The sequence below is a fragment of the Trachypithecus francoisi genome, unplaced genomic scaffold (assembly GCF_009764315.1).
Source record: "Trachypithecus francoisi isolate TF-2019V2 unplaced genomic scaffold, Tfra_2.0 Lachesis_group7, whole genome shotgun sequence".
NCBI classification, from domain to species: domain Eukaryota; kingdom Metazoa; phylum Chordata; class Mammalia; order Primates; family Cercopithecidae; genus Trachypithecus; species Trachypithecus francoisi.
In genome coordinates, this window is record NW_022681472.1 from 97,550,323 (window position 1) to 97,568,985 (window position 18,663).

General features: G+C 51.6%; 1 protein-coding gene across 21 annotated transcripts in view; it reads right to left on the reverse strand.

The window, feature by feature from the left end:
• TSNARE1 (t-SNARE domain containing 1) overlaps positions 1-18,663 on the reverse strand; it is a 136,400-nt gene that overhangs the window by 94,604 nt on the left and 23,133 nt on the right. The window contains exons 1-2 of one of the 21 annotated variants that reach the window (XM_033203352.1): positions 17,905-18,560; positions 17,321-17,379 (exon numbers count right to left, since the gene is read on the reverse strand). The exons of 19 other annotated variants lie outside the window; for them this stretch is intronic. The gene's annotated coding sequence lies outside the window, so the exon portion shown is untranslated. Of the gene's footprint in view, positions 1-17,320; positions 17,381-17,904; positions 18,561-18,663 lie in introns of those variants that run through there. One more of the 21 variants, XM_033203355.1, reaches the window with a different exon arrangement.

An 18,663-nucleotide genomic window follows, 5' to 3' on the forward strand; every position in this document is an offset into this window, starting at 1 on the left:
AGCTCAGCCTCTAGCTAGTCCTCTCCAACCTGCTGTGCCCCAGCAAGTCCTGGCCCTTGAATCTGTTTCCTCATCTGTAAAATGAGACTAAGAAGGGAGATCTCTGAGGGTGGGCATGAAGACCAGTGAGATGAAACATGTGAGACACTCTCAGGTCCCAGGCAGGAACTCAAAGCCCAACTTCCAAGTCTCTGGACACTCGGGTCCCTGGCCCCACCCTAACGCATAGACACCTAGAAGGGGTCCTGGTCCCCCAGAAGCCCACAGCCACCATGCTACGCTCAAACAGACCAGTCTCCAAGCCACCAGCAAGGAAGAGGACCTTCTGTCATCTCCCCACGTGGCTGTGTGAGAGCTGTGGCTCCCTGTGCACTGGTATCTGCCAGGGATGGCCCTACAGGGAGAGCCATCCCAAGACCACGTGGCCCAGAGGAAACAGCAGGGCCTGGTGAGGAAGCGGGGAGCCTCTGGACCCTGTTTCCTGGTTCCTCCAGCTCAGTGTGGAGGCTGCTGGCCCTGCCCTCTGTAAGAAAATGTCATACGGCTCCATCACCGGTGGAGGTGGCCTGGGGAGACGTGGCCTTTTCGGCGGGAACCAGGGAGGAGAGGGAGAAGAGATGTGGGTTAAAGCTCCGATTCAGGGTGCATAGGGGCCTCGTGCCCCTCCCCAGCCCCATGAGCCTGGCTCCACTGCACCCTTTCCCTAGGCCACCCTAAGCTTCTCACCAGCCCCCACAGAGCTCCTTCAAGGTGGCCTCTTGGTCCACTGGTCCCTGTAGGAAAACGAAAACACAACCTGAAGAAGGCGTTCCCAGAGAATCCTGAGCCGCCCAGCCTGCCACTTACCCTAAGGGCCAGACACCACGAACTGGTCCCCACAGGAGCCTTCAAGCTGTGACTGATGTCCCCTGGACCACCCTCCACTCGACTGCCCACTGTGCACAGAATCCACCAAAATGGCACCCACCCATGAATGTGCCCTCAGGGTGCTTTGGAAGCCAACCGACCCAGAGATATCAGGGTGAAGACCACGCACGCCCTCGCATGAGACTGGGATGCCCAACAGATGGTGCCCTGCGTCTGGTCACACCTGCTCGTGAGGCCACAGTCTCATGTGGAGATGTGTAGGACCTGTCTGGGGATCAAAGGGGACGATGAGTGATGACAGACAGCTGGCTCCAGGTGAGGAAGAAGAGCCACCTGTGCCAGGAATCCTCTAAGTGAAACCTCAGTTTTTAACATGAGAAAACAAAACCTGGGGAGCGAAAATCACTTATCAAGGTCACAGGGACAAAGCGGATCTAGAATAAGGTGCCTGGCGCCCCATGGCTGCAGTGCCTTCTACCTGCCCGCCTTCTACACTCAGGGTTCCTCGGTGCTCTCCCTGTACCAGCACTAAGGCCTGATGTCTGCCCTCATGGCAGTCTCCCCACTGGACCACGAGCTACGGAGGAAGAGGAGCGTGTCCTCATCATCCCACCCCCCACACTGAGCACTCCCGCGCTCACTCGCCAAGCAGTGGTACTCGATTAGAACTTGGAGGAGTCAGCGTGAATTCATAGTTTTTAAGATGCACAGAGAAATACAGATATAGATGTGTGTGGGTATATATAATCACACAGGCACACTCATTTACATAGCTGAGTGTGTACATGACAGACATCTACTCCCTAGCTTTGTCCACTGAGAGGGCTGAGACACTACACACCCCCATAGCAATGGACACACCCAGCACAGAGCTCTTGCTTCCTAAATACCACTCTTCACTGAAAGCAAGCAAGAGATATTAAGATGTCTTAGAGAAATGGCTGACTCCAGGGCTACAGCCAGGAAAGTATAAGTCTGGAGCATGGAGCATGCTGTTATGCAAAAGAGTAAGCAAAAACTCAAATAAAGGTAGGGGCATCTCAAAAGGACACAAGAACCAGCTTGAAAAGGCTCTCCCTGGCCAAATGTGGACAATCTGAGCATTAAAAGAAATAATAAGAACTGTATAACTCATTGAATAAAATAAAAATCCATCAGTCCACACGGCTACAGATGAGTAAGTAGGAAAAAAACAAGAAGAGCTTTTCTTTAGAGTAGAAAGCCAGCTAATAACTGTGGAAGGAATGATGGAACCAGCAACCATCAGGATAATCATTCACTCTGGTAAGAATGTCCAACAGATGTTACAGCTAGAATGTGAAGGTTTGATGAATAACAGCATATTGACATAATCGCAAAGGATCTTCCCTAAGATACTTATAAATTAAAAATGTAAGAAAATAATTTTACATAAGAGAAGGCTGGTAGGCATCACCTTAATCAAATGATCTAAGTCAGCATCATCAGCCACGGGACAAGCCAGCACCACGTATCCCTCTTACACAATACACAGAAGAACATCACTTCCATGATCTTCCTGCCCAAAATGTGTGACTGTGAGAAATGGCAGAGACACTCAGACTGAGAAGAACTCACCAGCCATCTTCAAAATGTCAATGTCCTCAAAGACAGGCAGACTGAGGTGTTGTTTGAAATAAAAGGAGGCTAAAGAGACAATCACTAAAACCAACACAGGATCTGGGATTTCATGGTACTAGAAAGGACGTTTTGCTAAAAAGAACACAATTCAAAAGGTCTGTCCTGTGAATACGAACACGACCTTTAGAATGGAGAAGCCTATTGTGTCCATGTCAATGTCCTGATCTGGATCACTGTGCTGTAGCTATACACACTGTCTATTTGGGGATCAAGGAGCATCACGTCTGCAACTCACTATCAAGTAGTTCTGAGAAACCACACATATATATACACACAGAGAGAGAGAGAAGAGACAGAGAGAAAGACAGAGAGAGGGGAAGAAAGAATAAACCAAATGAGGGACGTGTTAACATTTGGGAAATTTGGGCAAAATATACACAAGTTTTCCTGTTAATCTGGCAACTTTTCTCTAAAATTACGTCCAAAAGTTCTAAATTAAACCTAAAATTAAAACTCACTGGAAATTATTTTTTAATCATAGGAATAAACTGTAAAAGGTGCAAGCACTGAAAAGTGCAAAACATTACTAAAAGCAAGTGAAGAACATGGAAATGAGTGAAGGGACCTACCACGTTCATGGACAGGAACAATCAAGACTAGGCAGCTGCAGCAGCTGACGGTTTTGCAGAGGAATTTGGCCGAACGTTTCCCATGTGCCATAAATTGTCCCAGGGCACTGAAAATGAAGGGAAACTTTCTGATTGCTTTTTTTTTTTTTTAAGATGGAGTCTCTCTCTGTCACCCAGGCTGGAGTGCAGCGGCGCGATCTCGGCTCACCGCAAGCTCCGCCTCCCAGGTTCACACCATTCTCCTGCCTCAACCTCCTGAGTATCTGGGACTACAGGCGCCCACCACCACGTCCGGCTAATTTTTTCTATTTTTAGTAGAGACGGAGTTTCACCGTGTTAGCCAGGATGGCCTCGATCTCCTGACCTCGTGATCTACCGGCCTCAGCCTCCCAATCTGATTGCTTTTACGAAGCATGTATGACCATGTCACCAAAACCTAATAAACCTAACCTAAAAACAAGAAAAAGAAAAAATTACAAACGAACATCTTATAAATACTGATGCAAAAATACTAAATAAAACACTAATAAATAAACCCAAAACCCCCTCTGCTTGTTTTTCCCAGGAATGCAAGGCTAGCTCAACAAGAGGACACTCATCGGTGCACTACACCATATTAACCTAAGGAACCTATGGGGAAAAGCTGGTGAGTTTCTCTACAGATGTTAAAAACAGCATTAACAGAGTTCAATGCTCATTCCTGATGGAAACACAAGAAGCTGTCTTATAATGATTAAAACAAAGAAGCTTTCATCCTAAACGAGCACCTTACTTAATAAAAAACACTAGGAACAATTCCCGAATATCAAGAAGGAAACAAAGGTGCCGGCTATCTCTAGTCCTGTTCCACACTGTTCTGGTGGTGTCAGCCAATGCAAGTAAAACAAGAGATCAACACGACATTAAAAACAAAAAAAGAAATGAAACACGATTATCTCTGCTTGTAAATGACACGACAGCATACTTGGAAAACCCTAGCAAAACAATGTTAACATCTGAACAATAAAAGATTTTGGTAAAATATCAGGATATAAAATTAACATACAGAAATCCACAGCCTTCGCATACACAGAAACCAGTCTGAGACAGTCATGGTAGGAAAAAACCCATTTACAACAGTAACAAAGAACACAGTATACCTAGGAATAAATTTAACATGAAATGGGAAAAATCTCTTCAAGGGGACTTTAAAGTATTTTAAAGTTCAGAAAACTAGAACTGATCAAATAGATAGCGATCCCTTGTTCTTCAATAGGATGACTGTATCACAAAGACGTCAGTTTTCCTATCGCAATAAAAATACCAACATGCGTTTTTATGGAGCTGGACGGGTTGACAGGCAGTTCATCACAGGCCGTTCATCTAGGAAAACAAAGACACAAGAATAACTGGGAAAACACTAAACAAAAAGGGCTCGCACTTGCGGACTTTCAGAGTCCTAGAGCGTGAAGTCCTGACATGCGTTACAACAGGAACAGATCCTGAAAGCACCGTGCAAGGCAGAAGGAGCCAGACACCAAAGACCACACACGTGTGATTCCACTGTCACAAGAGGCCGCAAGATGCAAATCCACAGAAACCGAAAGCAGACAGACGATGCCAGGGTTGGGGAGGGGGACTAGGGAGTGACTGCTCATATATGTGGGCTTTCTTTTCAGGGTGATGGAGATATTCCGGCATTTGATAGTAATGAATGTACAACACTGTAAATAGACTAAAATTCACTGAATTATACACTTCAAAAGGGTGAACTTTAGGATATGTGAATTACACCGCTATTATTAAAATGCTAGAAAGCCTCTATAATTAAAACTGTGCATGAAAATATAAATAGACCAATGGAATAAGGAAGAAAGTCTAAAAATAGACCCACGTACATATGGAAATTTAGTATATGATAAATGCGGCATCACCAATCAAAGAAGGACTTTTTCATAAATGGTGCTGAGACATCTGCTTAGACATTTGGAAAAAAAAAAATTGGTTCATACCTCACATAATAAAAAGAATATACTCCAAATGGTTCATGGCTATCAATGCAGAAAAGAGAAAACAATGAAAGTATGGGCAGAAGAATGAATTCCCCTTTAACCTCTATGTAGGGAAAAGTTTCCCAAGTAGGACTCAAAATCAAAATACTACAAAAGGAAAGACTGACGCATGCCACAGCTTTTATAAAAGCAAGCAAACAAGAAAACTTCTGCATGGTGTAAAAAAACCAAACAAAAAAACAAACAAAAAACACCCCTAAGCAATGCAGAAAGACAACAGAAGACAAGCAGCGAGAAAATATTTGCAACATATGCCAGAGACAAAGGACGAATATTATCCTTAACATATAAAGAGCTCATAAAAACTTCAAGGAAACCAAAAACAAACAAACAAACAAAAAAAACGGGCAAAAGACACAAACAGGAAATTTACACACAGAGGATATAAAACTGGTGCTTAAACATATGAAAAGATTGTTCAAGCTGACTCATAACTAGAGAAATGCAATTTATACTGGTTCGGAGAGTTTCCCTTCTGCCTATGACTAGGAAGCTGGAAAGAGTGCTGCCCGAACCTAACACTACGAAAAGGCCTGGACTCAACAGACAGCTGAAGCATCAGGGCCATGGAGTAGCCTGAAACCGAAAGAGAGTCCCAGGAGAGAAGGTGGGAGCACTGGCCTCTGCAGCAGAGAAAGGACGGGAGACCCCAGGGGCCACCCAGGTAGGCAAAAAGAAGGATGCCACCTGGGCGGCCACACCCACTCACAAGCTCTTCTCCATGGGCTCAAGAGAAAGCCTAGACAGGACAAGGCAGGACCCCTGGGGTACAGGTGCCAGCAGACTGGCGGCCCTGTAGCTGAAAAACAGGAAGCCCCTCTCCCCTGAAGAAAAAAAGCCCAAGCCTATGGGTTAAGGGCAGCAATGGCTGAGCCCTGAGGCCCCACGGCATCCGTGAACACCCACAGTGGCTAAGGAAGGGTCAAAAAGCACTTCATGTCTCTGGAAAAGGGGCAGGGCGCCTTCCTGGGCCCACCACAGGAGTGCAGGAGAGGCAGAAAACACTCTCCTCTAGAGACCAGCAAAGGATTCAAGCAGAGTTTAACTGCCGCGGGGAGAGGGAAGGGTCTCCGTGAAACCCCAGCTCCTGAGACCAGGCCTGCCTGAGACTGAGGCTACAATGAGACAACCCTCACCCGGCTGCCACGCTCCCAACAGCCAGCAAATGAACCTACGGCTGCAGGAGGGGAAACAATGTGGGGAGAGACCACCTCTGTATCTGCAGCGTGAGCACAGGAGGAAGCCCAACGCTGTGGAGAGTAGGGCAGGAACACCCACCCACCCCAAACACCAAGTAACTCCAGGGGAATCTGTAACCAGGTCATATACTGAGGGTAAAAACAGCTGCAACAAAACCCAAATCCAGGCTAAACCCTGACCAGCTGGACTCAACCCCACATAAATGGCCTAGTATAAGGGGAATGCCCATTTCTGAGCATAAATATTATTTATCTCAGTCTGAAGTCCTATATCTGAAGTCAAATCAATCAAAAAGTACGAGACGCACAAAAACATTAGAAAGAGCAAACCACTGTCAAGTAACAACACAATTAGCAGAGCTGGACTGAGGAGACCTCAGAACCATCAGGGAACTTTAAATAACTACGGCTTCTATGTGAAAGGCCCCAGTAGAAAATTTTGATGGACAAAATGCATGAGCAGTGGGGAAGTTCAGCAGAGAAACGGAAACTCACAGAGGGTCACAGGGAAATGCCAACAATTAGAAACATGACGGAAATGCAGAAGGCTTCTGCAGCACTGCCATAGACTCAACACAGCCAGAAGGGAAAAGTCAGTCAACCTGAAATGACCCAAACCAAAACAGAGAGAAAAAAGTGAAACAGGAAAACCAAAGACAAGCACCTACCAGACATTATCAAACGTCCCAGCAAATGTTTCACTGGAATCCCAGAAGGTGAAGAGAGAGAGAGCAGTGGCAGAGAACTTTCCAGAAAGAATGAAGGGCATTCGCTCTAGACTGAAGGTGCCTTCCAAGGTTGGAATCTAACTCCCAACCTGAAGGTGTTAGGAGGAGGAGCCTGTAGGAGGTGATGAGATCATAGAGGTGGAGCGCTCATTAAGTGGATCAGTGCTCTTATAAATAAGACCCCAGAAAGACCCTTCACCCTTCCACCACATGAGGACACAGAAGGCCCCATCTAGGAACTGGGACATAGGCCATCACAGGAACCAAATCTGCTGGCACCTTGATCCTGGACTTGCAGCCTTGAGAACTGGGAGAAACACATTTCTGTTGTCTAAGGTATTCTGCTATAGCAGCCTCAACAAGCTGAGACATTATCATCCCACAGACCCAAAAAGTCCAGAGAGGCCAGGCATGGTGGCTCATGCCTGTAATCACAGCACTTTGGAAGGCCAAGGCAGGAAGATCACTTGAGGCCAGAAGTTCAAGACCAGCCTGGCCAACAAAGTGAGACTCCATCTCTACAAAAAATAAAAAATAAATTTAAACATTTGTTGGGCACAATGATATGTGCCCAGCTACTCAGCAGGCTGAGGTGGGAGGATCACTCGCACCTAGGAGTTTAAGATTACAGTGAACCAAGCACCACCGCACTCCAGCCTGGGGGAAAGAGTGAGATCCTGTCTCGAAAACAACAACTACCACAAAAAGCTCAGAGAACGCTATGCAAAATAAATACTAAATAAAAAAGGTAAAAAACACGTAGAGATATCATACTCAACCGGATGAAAACCAAAGGTTAAAAAATCTTGAAGTTGACAAAGAAAGAATACAAACCGCACACAAAGAAATGAAGAATTACAGCTGACTTTCCCTCAGAAACCATGCAAGCCAGAAGACAATGGAGTAACATCTTTAAAGCGCTGAGAGGAAAAAACAACAACAGCAACAACAACAAACCTGCAAGCCATAATTCTATACCCAAAGAAAATGTCTTCAAAAATGAAGTAGAGAAAAAAAGCTGCTGACCTAAGTACCTTTGGAAAACAGCATTCTGACTAGAAATGTCAGACTAAAGCAAAAGGAACTGTATAAAAACACTGCACTTCAGTTAGCAAAGCTGTTTCTCACAGGCACAGGAGGACATCATTACAGATCCTACAGACATTCAAAGAATAATGAGGGAATATTACTAACAACTTTATGTCCATAAATTCAACAACCTAGATGAAATCAACAAATTCCTTGAAGGACACAAGCCTGAACAGCCTTGTATCTATTAAATACCCATTGAACTGGGAGTTAAAAACCTTCCATTAACAAAAACTCCAGGCCTAGAGGCTTCAAAGCAAATTCTACCAAACTTCTAAAGAAGTAATACCAAATACATAAACTCTTCCATGAATGGGAGAAAAAAAAAACCCTGCAGGAAGCAAAGTCAGGTGAGTGGCTGCCAGGGACTAGGAGTGGGCATAGGGATGGACTGCAGGGGGCAGAGGAAGACATCCTGAGTGATGAAAATGTCCGGTATCTTAACGGTGGTGGTGCTGCATGACTGTATACATTCATCAAAATTCACTGCACACTTGAAAGAGTAAATTTTATTGTATATAAATTATACTTCAATAAGGCTGACATCACAATAACAACCAGACAACACTCATTAACCATGACAGCAACTAGGATCACAGCCACCCTTGCGAGGAGGTACTGGGCTGGAAAGGAGCACAAAGGTGACTTGCAGGTGTTGGAAACACTCTGTTTCTGGATCGAGGTTGTGGTTCCAGGGATGGACACACCTGCAACAATTTGTCAGGCTGCATACTTAAGATAGGTGTCTCTTACCACACATGAGCTAAACGCCAACTCTAAAAAAATGAGTACGAACACAACATTTTTAGCCTAAGCTGAGGGTTGGCAAACAACAACCCACAGGCGCTCTGCCTCATCTGCAATAAAGCTTTGCTGGCACACAGCCACGCCCATTCATCCATGAGTTGTCTATGGGCTGCTTTTGTACCATGGGGGCAGAGCTGGATAGCTGCAACGGACACTCTGAAGCCAGAGAACACCAACATATTTACAGTCTGGCCCTTTCCAGGAAATGCATGATGACCCTGGTTCAAGCAAATGGAAGAACAGGGTTGCCATTAACCAAGGAGACGAAGGCCGTGAGAGGAGGTGGTGGATTCTGAATTCTGCTTGGCAGACACTAACCTTGAGAAGCCACTCACTAGAAACACAGTATGGGCAACTGAACACAGGATCTGATCTCAGGGGAGAGGCTCGACTGAAAGACCTGCCACGGGAGCCTGACTCCGCAGGTCCGCAGCCCGACAGACGCAGGATGGGCCCTGGGCATGTTCGCTGCAGCCTCGGCTCCTGGGACCTGGCATCTGGTAGCAGAGCAGGAAGAGCCCCACAACCGTTTGCTGAAAGAATGAGAGAAAACCAACGAAGGATGAGTGGGAGGGAGAAGGGAAGGCAAGAGCTGGACGGGCTGGAACACGGAGGATAACCATGAATTCAGCCTTACAGCAGACACAGGATGGACCCCCTCTTTAAGGGTGGGCCCACTGGCTTTGGATGGATGGGAAGAGAAACTGGGCCCCAGGGACAGACGGAGGCTGCGGGGTGGAAAGAGTGTGCTGGCTTCCCTCACCCCTCACGTGAGCAGCAGGGGGCAAAGGGGCTCCTGCCTGGGTAGCCCCTGGCACGTTCCCTAGCCTCTGTGCCCCTCTTCCGTGAAATGGCCTTAACAGCAATGCTGGACGATGAGCTGAGCTCACATACGTAGAAGGACCCAGAACATCCCCACAGGCCCCCTCCTGAGAAGGTCACCCCACCAGTGCCGTTTCCTTCCCTACTGTGCCTCTCCCAGCAGACTCCCCTCTGGGCCTCCTCTGTGGCCTCTTGGCCAAGGCCCTGCCCCTGACTTCTGGATGATTTTTCTTGCTCCGCTCCCTCCCTCTGCCCCTCCATCCTACCCTTCAGCCTGTCCTAGGCCTCCCCCGTCACCTGTCTGCTGAGGCCCCTGAGTGGGTGCCTCTCTCTCGGACTGTGTCTGTGTCTCCCTCAGCCTCTGTCTCTGGGTGTCACGAGAAGAAAAAGAGGAAGAGAGGCCTCGCAGGACCAGGCGGCAGGTACGTGAGCCCCGCCTGGAGCCGGGCGCAACTCCCTCAGGAAGAAAACCATCTGGTCTCTGAAGGTGCTGCAGGGTGCCACCTGGGCTATGGCCATGGGAGTGGGTTCAGGCCCAGCAGTGCTGCCACCTTCAAAGGGCAGTTGAGTGGTCTCAAAGGTCCAGCTGGGCCCCACATTGACTGGCGGCTGTGAGAGAGGAGGCTGGGAAAACTCCCAGCGGGGAGGCCGGCAGCTGGATGGCAGGGCCGATCCAGACTCCCACCAATACCCCACCTGGCCCAAGAAACCAGGACACAGGCAGCAAAGACAACATCAAGAGGAGTTCACTGCCATCCTCCAGGAATAAAACCCAGCAGGCCTACAAGCTCCACGGGACCCTGAGACCACATCACCATCCCACAGCTGACAGACGCTGGCCCCTGCTCTCTGTGACGCCCCCACCCCCACCCCTCCTTCTACCTCTGACACAGGGATCTGCCACAGGAGAGACAAAGTGAGTCAGGCAAGGAGGGGCCGAGCACAGAAAACCACCAGAGACCTGCCTGCTGCCCATCGGGGCGAGACCCAGACCTACAGGATCCAAGAAGACGGCCTTACCCACTCCAGGCAGAGGCAAGCAGGCACACACGGGAGAGACAGCTAGGCAGGCTAGGAGGGAAGCAGGGAGAGGGACGGTGGGGAGGAAGGGCTCAGAGCACAGCCAGCGGCACCCCCAGGGGATTAAAACATGGACAAGAAGAAACACCGCAGGCTCCAGGTAATACACTGTGTGTGTGGAGCAAAGGGGAAGTCTCCAGGAGGCATCAGTGAGGAAAAAAATTAAAAGACTAAAGTTCAGGCCAGGCGACGTGCGGCTCATGCCTGTAATCTCAGCACTTTGGGAGCCTGAAGCAGCCAGATCACTTGAGGTCAGGAGCTTGAGACCAGCCTGGGCAACATGGTGAAACCCCGTCTCTACTAAAAATACAAAAGTTAGCCAGGCGTGGTGGCGCACACCTGTAATCCCAGCTACTGGGGAGACTGAGGCAGGAGAATCGCTAGAACCCGGGGAGGCGGAGGTTGCAGTGAGCTGAGATCGCGCCACTGCACCCCAGCATGGGACAGAGGGAGACCGAGTCCCAAAAAAACAAAAGAAAAAAAAAAAAAGACTAAAGTTCACTCACTGGGGACTTGGCTTCCAGGCAAATCACTTTAGAAGTGGAAAATGCGGCCGGGCGTGGTGGCTCACGCCTGTAATCCCAGCACTTTGGGAGGCTGAGGCGGGCGGATCACAAGGTCAGGAGATCAAGACCATCCTGGCTAACACAGTGAAACCCCATCTCCACTAAAAAATACAAAAAATTAGCCGGGTGTGGTGGCGGGCGCCTGTAGTCCCAGCTACTTGGGAGGCTGAGGCAGAGGAATGGCGTGAATCCGGGAGGCGGAGCTTGCAGCGAGCGGAGATCGCACCACTGCATTCTAGCCTGGGCAACAGAGCGAGACTCCGTCGCAAAAAAAAAAAAAAAAAAAGGAGTGGAAATGCATGAATTATGGCTCCTGGAGAGTTTTCTCAAACAAAGACCATCTGAAAAGGGGAAAGAGGCTCTGAGAAGGCTCTGGAAACTAGCGGGGGCAGGGAGGGGCTGGAGCAGAAGAAGGAGAGACTCAGCTCAGCCTGGGGAACAGGCGCCAGCCTCGGAGCTGCCCTGGGAAGACCCCACACACATCCGACTGCTGCTACTAAACCAATCCACATTTGACAGAACCTGCCAGGGACCCGGCGCCAGGCAGGTGCCCAAGCACCATTAGTTCCTGTCCCCTTTCTCCAGGGAGGAGACAGGCTTGCTGGAAAGACAATACCCAAATTTAGGGTCACCACACCTCAACCACAGTACTCGACCACAGTACCCAAACAGAAGTGGACCTTCCACGGCGGTGGCCCCACTGGTCACAGTGCGCTGCCACGTGCCGGTCCTGTCCTGAACACTGGGGTACAGCAAGGGACAAGCCATACATCTGCTTCTGGGTGCCCATGACAATGGGGCAGTCTCCCAGCTGCTCCCGGCACCCATGGCGGACATCTGCATGTGGCCCCTTGAGAACAGGGGTGCACACCCAGGGCCTGGCCTGTGCTGGACAGAAAGCAGCAGTGGAGCGGTGCCCTGGGGGAGGGCAGGTGGCAGGTGAGGAGCGCCACACACGGTGGTCACAGCAGTGCGGGTGTGTCCCTAAGTCTCTGCAGGGAAAGGAAGCTGGGCTGGCAGAGGATGGGGCAGGCCCTGGCAGGACAGGCCCTGGGGCTAGGTGCCAGCTTCCTCGGCTCCAAGGGGACCCGCCAGGCAGGCCTGGCAGCAGCTGCCTGAATGCTCAGCCCACTGGGTAGCCTTTGGTGAAGTCCGCCATCCAGCTCACCACAGTGCACACTGCATGCTCTCTTAAAGGTCTGACCCTTCAATTAGCAAAGCAAGTGGTTCAATGAGAACGAAAATCCTACCTGTGATGCCACCAGCACTCAGCTGCTGGGCCCACCTTGCTGCACAGAGACCCCCAGTCATGGCAACTGAGGCCTAGAAGATGCAGCTTCCTAGCAGTAAGAGCCTGCTTGCTCCCAGGCCTGGCCGGCTCCCATGAGGTTCTCGCTTCCAGTGCAGGCCCAGGCTGGGGTTCCAACTGATAGAGATGTGTGGACGCCTGCAGGTTGCAAGGAGAGAGGAAGAAGGTGGGCAAAAGCAGGGGGCAGGGCCTCCTAGCTCTGGCTGCCCCTCCAGGTCCATGGGTACAACAGGTCCCTGTGCTGGAGACTTCACAGATTGGACCAGCCGCTACAAACACCTGGAAAACATGGTCCCAGCAGAGTTGGCAGAGACTGCGGACTGCACAGTCCACTCCTCCCTGACCTGCGTGCAACCCCAGAGTCGCTCCATCTCTCTGAGTATATCCATATAATCCAAAGTGCGGGAGCAATTTGCACCCTGCAGGGCTACTGAGGGGGTGAGAAGGGGACAAGGGTGTGTCTCACTTAGGGAGACTCCACATGTGTCTTGGTGCCGTTTTCCCCTGAGGGGAACCTGAGAACCGCAAGGGCGACCCTGGAGCCCAGTGAACCCTGCTGTGGTCTGAATGTTCACGTCCTCTGCAAGTTCCCACTTTGAAATCCTGCCTCTAAGGTGATGGCATTAGCAGGTGAGGCATTTGGGTGGTGAACAGCTCATGAGGCAGAGCCCTCATTAGTGGGATGAGTGCCCTTGTCAAATGGACCTGAGAGCGCTCCAACCGACTCTCCACCATGTGTGGGCACAGCGAGAAGTCAGCAGCCTGCAACCCAGAAGAGGGCCCCCAGAACCACCCCTGCTGGCACTCTGATCTCAGACTTGCAGCCTTCAGAGTCATGAGAAATGAGTGTCTGTCACCAGCCAGTTCATGGTATTTGTTACACCAGCCCGAATGGACTGACAGGCTCCATGGCCTGGAGAAGGTGTCAGGCAGAGAGACAAGGCTAACTGGAGGGCCCACCCAGACACAGGACTCCCAGGGCCCGAGCATGGGGGCTGTAACCCCGAGTGGCAGACCCGTGTGCAAGGGAAGCGTGTGCCGAGCCACCAGTGGACACCCTGCAGACAGGCCAGCCCTTCCTCGCCCTTCCCTCGGGCCAACAGCTTCAGGCAGAACCTGGGCAGAGCAGGGAGAGCCACACAGGACCCTGGGCTCAGGGAGAGACGGAAACACTCCTGAGGTCACATGGGAAGCAGAGGACAGCTACTGGCAGAGCCCCACACCTCAGGCCTGCCCTCCTGTCCTAGTCTGTCTGCTGTGCCCACCCTGCCACCTCCCCGTCAATGGGGGACGTGGCAGCATCCTCAGAGTGCATCCCTCCAAGAGCACGTCCCCTCACGTCCTCCACAGACACTCCTCATCCAGTGTTCCACAAACCAGTGGGTGACCTGGGACAAAACATACTCCAGCTCTTCATCTCATAAGTCACCCAAGATCTATCCCAGACAGACTAAGGGCTCCATCACTTAGAAATAAATCAAAAGTAAAACATTAAGACAACCCCAAAGAAAACATCTACCAAATACAAAAGCAACGTTATCCACACACACACACACACATGAACACAGACTTGGCAGCATACTAAAAAAAAAAAGCTTCTATAAGTTAAAATGCAACATAGGCAAAATTAAAAGGCAAAAGATAAAGTGAAAACATATTTGCAACAAACATGACAAAGGCTGCTACCTTTAATAAATAAGGCCCTCCTACACATTCATTTTTAAAACATTCAGACATAACATGAACTGAGCCAGGGCAGTGTGCAGGAAGGCAGGCGAGCGCCCTAGCAGCATGAGAAAGAACCTGAGAATCACAGGAAGGCTGATCCCAGCCAGAGGACGCCAGCACCTGCCATCGGGTTAGTGCTGGTGCATAACTGGGGGCACGGCAGGGGCTCCAGCCCAGACACAGCTTGTGGGGGTGTGAAGCAGCACAGCCCCCTGCAAAATGATGATGCAGAGGGACCCCCCTTTACTGCACCCCCAGAGCTCTGCTCCAAGGAATCCAGACAGAAACTACCAGAAGCTGGAAGCCCTGTAAACAAAAATCAAGGAGCTAGAAACGTCCTAAAGACTCAGCAATAAATAAATAACTAAACAAACCACGCTACGCATTTCTATAACATGCAGCAACTCTAAGCAGGTTCTAAACATGTGTCTTCAGTGATGTGGTAAGTGCTCAGAGATGCCGAAATGGAAGGGCTGCATGTGTGTGCGTCACACAGCCATCCCACACGGGGATCCGCGCGGTGAACGATGCGGTCCTTTCTGATAAAGACGAAGCAGTCCCCGATCCAGCCATGCCACCCCCAAGCACTTACATGCTGGAAATGTGCGGCCCCAAGACCCCGTACACCATGGTCAGAGCAGCCTTGTGCTGATCACCCCAACAGCCCAGGACAAGGGACAAACTCTGGTCTGTTCACACACGGGAACACCGCTCAGCATCCCAAGGGAGAAGGCACGCACGCCACACCCACAGTTCACTAAAGCCAAAGCAGCCAGGCCAAAGACAGTCATGTTGTGCCATGCCATTTACAGGAAATTCCAGAACAGGCAAAACTCACATGTGGTGACAGAACTCAGAAAGGTGTGGGAAGGGCACAAGGGACTCTCTTGGGCTGGAAGATCACCTTCGTGGCATGAGCAAAGGCAGCTGTCAAAACTCCTCACACGGAACACTGGGGAGCTGTGTGTCCTACTGTGTGTTAATTACACACGCTCGAAATTTGTGCACTTGTGCAGCAAAAAGACTAGAAGGAGATCTATTACAATGCTGAGAGTAAAGTTCTCCCAGATGTGACAGCAGGCATGAGCCTTGACTCCAACGCTCAGGGTAAGAAGCCAGTCCCAAAGCAACACGTGTTGTCCGAGGTCATTTACAGGAAATGCTCAGAACCCGCAAACCCGCAGAGCCAGAAGACAGATTAGGGGTTGCCCAGTGGTAACAAGGAGACAACCCCAGTAGCTGGTCCTAGTGGGCCCCGGGGAGCCGGTAACCTACTGCCCAGAGGTCCTTCAAGGCGCACGGGCGTGTCAGGTGCTCCAGCGGGTACGAGTGTGTTGCCCTTGGTCCCACTGCCACCTCTGAGTGTGAGCTCCTCTGCGGCCCTGGATGGCCCACCCTTCACCACCCCAGGCCGGCCCAGGCAGACGCCCTTCCCACCACCAGGCTCTGTGGTCGCCAAGCTCACAGGGCACTCTGATAGCTCCCTGGATGCGGCTCTCATGCCAGCCTTGGGAGGACTAGGCTAGCAGCATCCCTTTGCAGATGACCCTCAGAGCAAGAGACCAAGCCCGCAGCAGACCAGCACAGATCGGAGCAGCTCATGCACGTCCTCCCACCCCAGCTCAGCGCCTTGGCAGCAGATGTAGCCTTAAGAGCATCAGTCTCCTCATCTGTATAGTAGGCACGCCTCAGCAGGCTGCTGCCAGCAAGGACAGACTGTCCACCACGGAGTGGGCACCACACCTCTGAGTAAGCGTCCCAGGGTTACCTCTCCTCCTAACCCCCAGACTCAAATGCCCCCAATCTCGCCCTCCCAGTGAGCAGAGGCTCTGCACTCGTGCTGCACTCACGCCAGCCAGCAGGGGGATGAGCCGCACGCGGCTGATGAGCTACGTTTGCCCAGAGGTGCGTGTCTGGGAAAAGGGAGAGTAGTTTCACAACTTCTAAAATAAACACGGCCAACACCACTCCCGCCGGGGGCAGATGGGGAATGGGGCGGGGAGGCCCACTCGTCCTTACACTTTCATTTCCTATTTAAGTTTTCAGGGTTCAATGTGCCACAGGCACTTCCACACCCTTGAAAGCCCTTCTCTGCCTGACGGGGAGGCGTCAGACCACATCAGAGAGAAGAGAGACCCCATCAGACAGACGCAGCCCCCAGTGCTCCGCCCAAGCCCCCAGGTCAGGTACAGGGCCCCAGCTCAGGGCTCCAGCTTTACAGGTGGGACCAGGGGCTACCTCAGCCTCCAGGGCTCCAGGCTGCTGACGTAGGCCTGGCAGGGTCAGGGGATGCCCGAGTGCCACCCACCCAAATCTGGCTAGATCTACGGCCTTCAGCCCTGCTTATCCCGAGCAGGGCTCTGTGGTCCCCGAGGGAAGGGAAGCATCTAATCCCCCTCCCCCCAGGGTCTGAAGCACCTTCCTGTGCTGCTGTCGCCAGCAGAGGAGAGAACTGACGCCAAGGGAGAGGGCAGGTGAATACGCGGGGCCCGCACACTCCCCACTGCCAAATCTGCACTGGGAGTTCCAAGTCACTACAATAGGAGTGTGGAGGTGGGTGGACATCGAGGCCAAGCTTTGTCCAGGCGTACCATGTCGCCAGGCACTGTCCTAAGCACTGAACTCATTCCCATCTCCCAACAACTCCACAGGACAGAAACGGAGACACAGACGGAAGAACAAGGAGAGCCTGCAGCACATCCATGGGAGGCCGGGCCTTGCCCTCTGCAGGTGGATACAGGGCCCGGGGTCCCACCCACAGCCAACAGCCCCTTCCTCCTTCCAGACACCACCGGACACAGCAGCAGCAGGCCACAGAGCAGGGAGGGCAAAGCTGGGACGCACACCTGGGGCTCTGTGGGCTCAGGACAGGTTCATGGCATCGTGGAGCCTCCTTCGGGCTGAACTGCATGGAGGGCAGAGGGGACAGACCCTGAGGCAATGTGCCCTTGTCACGAAGCATCCTGACCCCACCCCCCACCCTGCCCTCACCTAGCCCAGGACACCCCACTTCTCACGGCAGCCCCCCCATGGGGCTCCCCAGCCAGACTGTGGGCTCCCTGCAGAACCCCCTCCCTCTGTCCCCTGCCCAGAGGACAGTCTTGCCTCCCTCAGGGGGAAACAGCAAGTGTGGAAACAAGCTGTGTGGTGAGGCTGAAATTTGGTAAAATGCCCATAACAGAAAAAAGACTGCAAGGAGAAAGTGCTCCAGGAAAGTCTGAGTGGCCACCAGGATGGCCCACAGCAGATGCCACTGACATCATCTGCTGACAGGCGTGGTCTGAGTTTTCTACAAGGAACGAGTACTACTCTTAGGAAGGTGAGATAAAGTCGTTTTAAGAAATAATAAAGGGGGGCAAATGCTGCAACATCTTCCAATGCCCTTCCCTCCTCGCCCTTACCCCCCACACACATGCACCTGCACACATACCTTGACAGCTGGCCTCCCAGCGTCACCCATAGCAAGTCCCTGGCTCCAGCCTCAGTCCCAGCACTGTAGACTCAAAGCAGGCACACAGCTTCCCAGGCCTTAGCAGTCAATCAGGGTTATGAGGGCCTTGCCCTGGCCCAACTGCTGGGCTCCAAATCATCTTCAGAGTCAGTGCCAGAAGCTGCTCCTCTGGGATTCCGCCTGCCCTTGTTCCCTGACTCCTGGAGCAGCAGGGAAACTCCTGTCTCCACAGCATCCACCCAGCCCAGGCCCCTGTAGGCCATGGGCAGCCCAAGGCTACATCTCAGCCACCTCCATACGGCCAGCACCTGCCTACTCTGTGAAGGTCCCAGGATGAAGGGTTAAACCCCAGGGCCAGGCAGCAGGTGTCCAGGGAAGTGAGCTGCCCAACGCCCTCCTGTCAGTGCCAGGGGAGCCTCTGGCCTCTCCCTTCCAGCACCCAGTGGGGCCTCCCCTTGCTAAAACCTATCAGTGCTCCCCCACCAAGCACAAAGGTGGAGGTCAGGGTGGGCTCACGGATGGTGGCACAGGCAGGAGTGTGTCCTGGAGCTCAGCACCCTTGCTGGGAGACCCCAGAAGCAGAGGCAGGCACCCAGCAGTGCTGAGGGGTCTGGTGTGAGGCGGGAGAAGGGCAGCACCCAGGGGAGCCACACACCTAAACCAGGAGAAGCAGCGCGGGACAAACCACAGAGTCTTCCAGTTTCCTTCAGTGGGAGTGTCGGCCCCAGGCTGCGGGCA